Source organism: Camelus ferus, chromosome 4 (genome assembly GCF_009834535.1).
Source record: "Camelus ferus isolate YT-003-E chromosome 4, BCGSAC_Cfer_1.0, whole genome shotgun sequence".
NCBI classification, from domain to species: domain Eukaryota; kingdom Metazoa; phylum Chordata; class Mammalia; order Artiodactyla; family Camelidae; genus Camelus; species Camelus ferus.
In genome coordinates, this window is record NC_045699.1 from 44,595,904 (window position 1) to 44,605,584 (window position 9,681).

Sequence of the window (9,681 nt, forward strand, 5' to 3'; positions counted from 1 at the left end):
ACACAGCCACTAAGGCAAGAACGCTGACTCTACAGGGGATCTAGTCTCCCCCTTCCCTTCACAACTGTTATTTAGTTTTGATTCTTGAAAATCTTTTTTAATTTTATGTGAGATGAAATGTGAAATACACCTGAAGTAACTGTGCTGTGTACGAAATACAACGTTGTCTCGAGGGAAAATACTTGTGTAACTTTTCAGTTGTAAACTGAACTAATTGTTTTAATCAAGCACCATTTTTATTTGGAACAAATGACAAACTATGGTTATTCAGTCTTGACTATTTGCCAGATATTTTCTTGAAAATGAATGAAAAGAGCTTGTCATTTCAATGAAGACAATTTACAGTACTTGTCTATGATAAAATTTGAGCTTTAAACAGGGAAGGTAATAGCTCAGTGGTAGAGCACATGCTTAGCATGTACAAGGTCCTGGGTTAAATCCCCAGTACCTCCATTCAAACATGTAAGTAAGTAAATAAATAAATAAACCTAATCCTCCCCCCAAAATACAAAAAATTAAATTTAAAAATTATTAAAAAGCTGTTTAAAAAAGTAAGCAAACAAACAAAAAAGATAACTATGTGAGGTGACAGATATGTTAATTAGCTTGATTGCAGTAATCATGTCACAATATATGTAGACATCAAAACCTCATGCTGGACACCTTAAATATATAAATTTTATTTCTATCAATCATACTTCAATAAAGCTGGAAAGAAAGAAAACAAACAAACAAAACCCAGAGAACAAACAAAGTATATCACAACACATTGAATATAGAAGCAGGTATGAGACTCCACCTACCTTCTATTAAACCAGACAGTAAAGAGATTTGCAAAAAATACTAAGAACAATGCCACTGTGAGCATTCTTGGTGCCCAGATCCTGATTTCAAATACTATTCTCTAAAAAAGGAACCCAGTCTAGAACTGGGGCAGGAAATACACAAGATCAGCCTGCAGCATCTTATAGAGCCAGACAGTAAGAAAGTGCTTAAAACAACAAACAGACATCATAATGGCAGTATGTGAAAGGGGCACAGGACCCAATAGGAGCCAGAGCTCCCAAAGGCCAAAGCGGGACAATTGAGCAAAGACAAATAGTACTGGATTATAACCTAAAATATACAATAAATATCCGTAAGTCCATACTGATATAAATGATTAGAAAAATAAATAAATGGGAGAGAAGAGACAAACCTCCTGTGCAGACAGATTCCACATAATTTATGTAGATACTCTGCCCTTAAGGAGGAGTGTAACTCTCCACTCCTTAGGGTGAGCTGTGCATAGTGACTTCCTTCCGGAGCACAGGATGAAAAGGAGGGGAGAGGAGTAACTTCACCATGGAAAAATCTGACAACACTATCTCAGACAGGTGACCAAGGCAACATGGCCGGGAGTAAGTCATGCTGACAGCATGCACCTTGGTCTGCATCACACGATGATATGACGAGAATAGTACTTTACTTCTGTATCTTCCCCTAAAAAAACCGTAACCTTAGTCTAATGAAAAAGAAATCAGACAAATCCTAATTGAGGGACATTCTACAAAATACCTGACAAGTACTCCTCAAAACTATCAAAGTCACTGAAAACCAGAAAAGTATGAGAAACTGTCATAGTCAAGAGGAGCCTAAGCGGACAAAATGACTAAATGTAATGTAGTATCCTGGATGAGATCTTGGAACAAAAAAATGGCAAGAGGTAAAAAACTGAGGAAACCTGAATAAAGAATTGACTATAGTTAATAATGAAGTATCAATAATCATTAATTAATTATAACAAATGTATCGTACTAACACAAGATGTTAATAATAGGGAAACCTGGGTGTGGGCATATGAGAACTCTTAAAAAGTAAAGTTTATTTTTTTTAAATGCCACGATTTTCACTAAATATTTGTTTTGGAAAATACTTAATTTTCATAAAAATATGTTATTTATGCTAACATGTAATGGGTTATTACTTTTAATAAATACTTAAATTTCTCCCTCCATTTTATTTTCTAATATGTTAGATACTGATTGTGCTAACTCACAAAAGCCCTTTGGAGTCATCAATAATTGTTAAATGTGTACAGGAATTCTGAGGTCAAAAAGTCTGAAAACCTCTGAAGTAGGTAAATTTCACATATATGGAAAATGCATGTACGTGGGATTTCATTCTTCAAAGATACTGGATCAATGAGACTTTAGTGTAAAGGCGGCCTTTGATTTATACATATATTGTGCTACTCAAGTTTGTGAAAGAAATGAAATCCCTCAGCATTTTCTCAGTAATAGTACCTTCCAAAATCACTCACAAAGTATGCCTTTAACTTGTCACTACAGTAGCAAACTGTCAGTAGCACTGTACCACACTCACCACTATACTTCTGTTAGTTGATGAAAGGGTTGAATGCCTCCTAAGAGCCAGGTCCTGTAGGTACTTGACATGTAGTATTTCTTATAGATGATGCTCAAGCAGTGACTGTCATCCCCGTGTCTGGGGCCAACATCACCCAACTAGTACAGTAAGTGAAGGAGAAGTGACGTGAACCTAGGTCCAACCACAAAACTTCACTTTGCAGTATGGGAGCAGCCCCCAGGGAGACATGAGCCCAGTGGCGGATAACAGGATGTTCAGAGGAGAGACAGTATGCAGATACTAGTGTGAGCACAGGTGAGGAATAAGGAGTAGGAGACTGGAGGGAGTAAAGGGATGAAGCTGAAAAGCAGGGTCAGGTCAAGGGTTGAAAGTGAGAGTGAAAAGACAGGTGTGTAAAATGACAGCTAAGGGAATGCAATTAGAGCAAGGGTTTTCAAAGAGCTGGCAGGAAGGCCTTCTCTTCTCTTCCTCAAATCCTTCCTTGTCACTGATGCCACACACCACCGCCATAGACCACACTGCCAAGCCTTCACCACTGCCAACAGACCCCAGTTTGGAAGGTCAGGAGGATGCGAGATAATCTTTGCCTTTTCCTCCTGCTGGTCCTTGCCACTGGCTCCTCCCAACCCTGCCTTCCATGAGGCTGGTGCCAAACAAGAATTAGACAGCAGAGCTTTGGGTAGAAGAGGGGCTGGGAGACAGAACGCATTCCTGCTGGCAGGGTCCCCTGTTATGAGGGAAGATCCTGGTCTGCCCAAGCCTGTCAGGTAGGTCAGGCTGCCCAAGACTGCGTCAGTCAGGGTGGAGGCCCAGCACAGAATGCTGTCTGAGAGACAGGCATGCCCAAGACAGTCAGTTACAAGACACTCTGACAGCACTGCACTTCAACGTCAAAACAATTTACGACAAACTTCACTGCTTTATCCTGCTTAGAATTTTACACCTGCACTTTAACTGTCCTAGAAATTTCCCTTTCTTGGGTACTATATTTTTCTGAAACTTAAAATAAATAGCCAGCTAGCTGATTATCTAGATAAAAAAACATCTGTAGCCAGTAAATGCTTTAAAGATCACACAAACTTCACAAAGGTATGCAAAAAACTATAGAAACCATCTATCAATGGCATCTTTTAACTGCTTATAAATTTCAGACTAAATCTATCTTAACATCTATTTAGTAAGTCTAAATAAATTTTCCTTCTGTTATTTAAAAAATGTTGCCTGACACTCATCCCAATTGCCCCCACCACACACAACCTTTTCAGCAATTTTTTTAAATAGCTTTTATTGCCTTTTACCCCTGACAGATCAAGATAGGTATTTCTTAAGGAAAAAACTAAACTTTTATCAAGAAGAAAGCCATGCCAGAGCACTGCAGACACTATTACTGATAGTGACTTTCCAGGAGAGAAGATGAAAAATGGATTTAATTCATTTATTATAACTAGTTTACTTTCAAAGCAGTATAATTTCTTCACTTCTGAATCACTTATCAAATCAATAGTGTTCAGCAAGTGACTGATACCTCACCTGCTAAGTTGCTATTGACGTTCTACTCAAAATAAAATATGACGTACATTACTAAGTGTGCTTAGATTTTTGTACCATCTGTGGATTCCTCTCAAAACTGAACCCCAAAACAGTGGGTTTTCTTCTTCCTGTCCTTCCTCAAATCCTCTCTGCAGTAGACTCTTAAAACAGATGGACTACAAAATTGAAGGTCTTGCATTTTTAGAAGACAGCTAAGCAAATTTTAAATTATAATTCACTGATTAAGATGTATTGAAAAATCAATTACAGCAAGTTAACAATATCATATACAGAAGAAAAGGGGGAGCAATTCACCCTAATCGTTTGAAACTTAAGAAGTTGAAAATAAAGCATGTGTAAGCTTGCTATCAAGTACACAAAATAACACCAAGTATAGTTTCCACAGAGCAGATCCAATATACAATCATCCTTTAAAATTTGTCAAAGAAACAAAACAATACATTAATTTCCATGTATATATGAGAAAAAGTATTACTTCCAATAGGATTCTTTCTCCAGAGTACAAAGGCAGATTTGGAAAATTAACTGGTTACAATTAACAATGAATTGATTGGGTACAAAATTCTTTTAACTGTACCAAGTTTCATTAAATCTTAAGATGCCAGTGATTATAAAATGCAACATTTCATTTAACATTAGTGGGAAAAAAGCTGCCAATTAAGCTCCACATAATGCTTACTTATGGCATCCTGTCTTCAAGATTAAAATGTGGTTTAGGGAAATACTGGAACCTTAAACGTACCATTCAAATAAGTCAGAATATCACATGGAAAATTATCTACAGATAAAATAATCTTAGATACTAAGACAGTAATCTACCTATATTTCAATAAAATGTCAGTACACCAGCACAATTCCTAATCTGTTTGAGCTGTCAGAAAGATAAATCAAAGCTTTTAGTAAATAGATGTATAATTAATCAAATGAAAGGTACCCCCCCCCCATTAGAATCTGGAGATTAAAAGCCACTATTCAGTGACTGAAAATGATGAAAACAACTGTAAGAGCAATAATTCACTCAGAAACAGCTGATATTTAGCATATGAGAAGTTCACGTCATACTTAGACAAAAGGTGCGTGTAGTGTTACACTCCATCCCACCTGCTACACCAACACAATCTGGCTCTCCTAGACAACATCCTTATTTGAGAACTGTTAAGTACAGTATAAAAGGATGCACATGCTTATAACTGACGGGGGAAAAGTATTTGCTGACAACAAGTTTACATTAAAAAAAACTTCAAGACTAACATGAAATCAATACCTTGGGTTTTTTTTTTCCTTTCCAAGGAGAAACTGAGGCAGATTCAAGATTCTGTGTCAGCACAACAGCAAGCTTTGTCATATCTCAGTGTACACGAAAGTTTAGTTAAAAAACTAGAGTTACCATATGATTCAGCAATCCCACTCCTGTGTATATATTGAAAGAAAACTCTAACTTGAAAAGATACATGCACCCTAATGTTCATAGCAGTACTATTTACAATAGCCAAGACATGGAAGCAACCTAAATGCCCACTGATAGATGACTGGATAAAGAAGTTGTGGTATATATATATATATATATACATATATATATATATGTGTGTGTGTATATATATATATACATATATATATATGTGTGTGTGTATATATATATATATGTATATATATACACACACACACAGCAGAATACCACTCAGCCATAAAAAAGAATGAAATAGAGCCATTTACAGCAGCATGGATGGCCCTAGAGATTATCCTACTAAGTGAAGTAAGTCAAAGACAAATATCATATGACATCACTTATATGTGGAATCTAAAAAAAAGACACAAATGAACTTATTTACAAAACAGAAAGAGACTCACAGACATAGAAAATAAACTTACGGCTACCAGGGGGGAAAGGAGGGAGGGAGGGATAAATTAGCAGTTTGGGATTTGGAGATACTAACTACTGTATATAAAATAGATAAACAACAAGGTTCTACTGTATAGCATAGGAACTATATTCAATATCAATATTGAATCACCATGTTGTACACCAGAAACTAACACAACACTGTATACCAACTATAATTCAATAAAAAAAGAACTCCAATTCAATAGAATTCATTCTAAGTACTTTAAATACTAAACATTTACATGCATTTCATATCCAAGTGATTTTTTAAATGACTTTAACATCTTATGATAGTCTTGTGACAGTCTCTTTTGAGAGCAATGACCACTAAGTTTAGGTAAACACCCACTCTGAGATGCTCTTCTTCCAAATCTTACTTTCAGAATTTTGCTGGACAACTCAAATAGCCAGAATATAGCTTGCCAGTATCCTCCGCTAACTATACCATGTTTTGACACAACTTTTAGGAGAGAAAAGCCAAATAAGAACACAAGTTGACTTCAGGACTCTTACTTAAAAGGTCCTGGCTCATTTTTTAGCAAAACGCAAGGGCCCAGAACAGGTCCTCAACCAGTCTTACCTGGCAGATCACCAATCTGACAGTGGTGGTGGGGCCGGTCTTCCCAAGTTTCCTGGGATTTCCAGAGAGGACTAAAGCAATAATGGAAGGCCTTCCCTTCGTTTGGAGGCTTTTCAGTAAAATTCTCTCTCTCGTCTCCCCACCTAGTCTCTTTCTCCCACCGCTGCTCTTTTAGCTTACCATCCTCACCACCGCAATCGTAACACTTTACCGAATGCAGTTTCTCCAGAAAATTATGAGGCACCAAGCCCACCTTCTTTTAATCGTCTAAGGCACACTAGCCCAAACAAGGATAACCAATGATGACTCAGGCACAGCATTCTCTTCAACCTCTAAAGAAATATCCAATGTATGTAATATTATCTACCTACTACAATTGGAAAGTACATGAACATACTTCGGAAATATTTTTGCTTCAATTCTTGAAGGTGAATGGTTTCTTACTTCCATTCATTCAAATTAACCAGAACCCAAGCATACTGCTTCGTAATCAAGACTTTACTGCAGTTTTACCTAAAAATTTTTCTCCACATTAAGTACCTAGGATTTGTGTCCTCTTCAGAAACTAGCTTCCACAGTACCCTCCACTATGCCAGAATGCAGATTGACTTAAACAACAAATGGCCTTTTTTGGAAGGTAAAAAACCAACCGTCGACCCCTACCTTAATTCACTACCTAATGTTAACATTTACATACAAATCTGTATGTCCTCCAAACAAGGGGAGGGGGGAAGGCTGTTCTTACCACAGCATCCCCCACAGCTCCTAGCACAAGCCTGGAAGCAGTGGGTATTCAATGAAAGCCTGCAAACACTTTAGTCCTCTGATAAGTTGGGGCATTCCAAAACACTGGTTCCACCCCTCCAGGTTCAGCCATCGGTTCCCGATTCCAGACCGCCTTGGCCTTGCTCCGGTGAAATGAAACCTCGTCGCTCAAAGAGACCCAGGATGGGGGCAAGGGAGCCACCCGACTTCATCCCGAAGACCCTCTATTCACTCCGCCAGGCTGTGGTCCCAGGCCTTTACCATCTGATCCCAGTAACCAACGCCGCCCGCCGCACATCCGAGGGGGCAAGAGTCCCCGCTCCACCCGGCAGACAGAGAGCCTGTCGTCGGGACACCGGAGACGCCTGCGCAGAAGAACACGCCTCCCACCCGCCTGGCCTCTCCGCTCCAAGGGTAACAATACCCCCTCAGAAAGACTGGCAGGGTAGGCGAGGTGGGGCACGGGTACGCGTCTGCGCGCGACCCGGAGCCTGGACGAAACCCTGCTCGCGCCGCCCACCCAGCTCCCCCAGAGCGCAACCGTCTCCACGTGAGCGCGCCCGCGCGCGCCACCACCACTCGCGTTGACAGGGTCGCCTTACCTGAGCCGGGCTCCGCCCCCCTTCTCGCTGGAGGAGGCGGTGACCCTTCTCCTATTCGACCCGACAGCGTCGGAGGAGGCGAGAACGTCCAGGCTGGCCCCCCCGGGATGGGATTTCCTCCCCCTCCCACCCACCCGGCCTCTCGTCCCCCAGCTCCTTCAGCGCGTTCGCCGCCTCTCTCTGAGAACACCGCGGCCACGGCCGGCAGTAAACGGAAGTGACGCAACGCGAGGTCGCCTACTCCGCAGCTTTCCTCCTCCCCTCCGGCCGAGCTGCAACCAATTAGAAGTGGAGGGGGCGGGGCCGGGGCAGAAGGGCAGCCAGCTGGCGCGCGGAATCCGGAGAATTTACTCGGCCCTCGGAACACCGACCAATCCGCTGCCCGGGAGCTTCGCTGTGTTTACTACGGACCGAATCCTTGAGCGCTGCGACCAATCATGGTTTGCCTTACAACACGTAAAACTGTTATCAAACGCCTTTTAAGGCGGGATTTATCACTAAGCGGCACTGGGTTTGGACTATAGAAAAGCGACTGTGCGCGGAAGCCAATCCAGACGGGTTGTGATTGAGGCCAGCGGCTTTTCCACCTGGTGTCACCAATCACAACCGCGACTGCCTGAGGTGTGAGCGAGCTGCGAGGTGAACCCGCAAGGTGGTGTGTCTCCCCACTGGCTGGACCTGAATTGCCCACCCTCGCGGCGCCCGGCCCGTCGGTAACCCCGGGCTCTCTCTTCGATGCGAATTCCCCTCGCGAGACCCACGCACATACTCTGATTTCGAGGTTGAGTTCCCACCTCGTAGGCTTTGGAAAAAATAAAATGAATTCCAAGACGCCATTTAGATTGAATTAAGCCAAAATTCTAAGCTAAAGACGCTGAACCGAAAATGCTGTCCCTCCGACGGCGGTTGGGTCCGACGCCGCCCCACGTCAAGTCCCGGTGGCGACGTCTCGAAACGCTGGGGCCTGAGGAGTCTGCCCAGCGGCTGCCCATTCCAGCTCCCGGCTCCCTGCTTGCACTTTGCTCCGCATTCCGTGCCGCAGGTCAGCTAAGCCTGTAGTTTCCAGAACTGACCCTCCACAGAACAGAATTGGAAATGCGGAAAGTCGCAGACTTTGGTGGGACGCTGTCAGAAAAGAGCCAGCTCCAGGCTGCTCCCGGACTCCCAGGTGCAAGCTCCGATGGAGAGCCCAAGCTCCAAGGGACACCGGCCCGAGGGCCTCCGAGGTCGCTGGGCCCTGTGACAGGGATGAAGCCCTCCTTCCCCGGTGAAGAGGAGAGAAGGAAGCCCGTAAGGGGCTTTGCCCGGTGGGAGCTGTCCGGGAGCTCGGCGTGGCTCCGGAGACAAAGGCAGGCTGGGGAAAGCCGCTCGGTTTTTTGGGGGTGGCAGTGGGGGCGGGACTATCTTAAGAAGGGAACACCCCACTTCAGAACTTAACACTCAGTTATCATTACAGCTGATCCATCCCTCCAGACCAGGTTGGAAATGTTGCCTTTGGGGTGGTTTTCTTTAAGTCGGATGGTAAATTCTGTTACGATTCCCTGACATTTTATAGCCCTTACACATGTAGATTACACGCCCGCTAGATTGGGCGATTAAAAAAAAAGTAATGCTGACAATAAACCAGGCAATGTGAGGGGTCCTTTAACATACGTGACTCTTAGAAACATACTGTAAACTCGATGTTATCTCAGATTTACAGGCAAAAATTAAAAAGATTTGTATGTGCAGGACTTAAGAGAGTGTGTGAAAAAAGCCCCATCCTATATTGTCGTTGGGAGTATCATTGCCACTCTCTGAAGATAACTTCGTATCTTCATATTTTAAGTTATGCATTCATTCCCTTACAGCTGGCAATTCCTTTACAGAAATTCTACTTAAATAAAGACATGCGGAAAAATAAGTAGGAGACTCTTGATCACAGCTTTAGTAGT

At 42.3% G+C, this 9,681-nt stretch overlaps 1 protein-coding gene across 2 annotated transcripts in view; it reads right to left on the bottom strand.

Annotated features, from left to right (window-relative positions):
* Positions 1–7,890, bottom strand: part of ZBTB5 (zinc finger and BTB domain containing 5) — a 21,766-nt gene extending 13,876 nt beyond the window's left edge. Inside the window, exon 1 of one of the 2 annotated variants that reach the window (XM_032478003.1) lies at positions 7,748–7,890. The gene's annotated coding sequence lies outside the window, so the exon portion shown is untranslated. Of the gene's footprint in view, positions 1–6,380; positions 7,632–7,747 lie in introns of those variants that run through there. The other variant, XM_032478002.1, reaches the window with a different exon arrangement.
* Between the last annotated feature and the right edge of the window lie 1,791 nt (positions 7,891–9,681).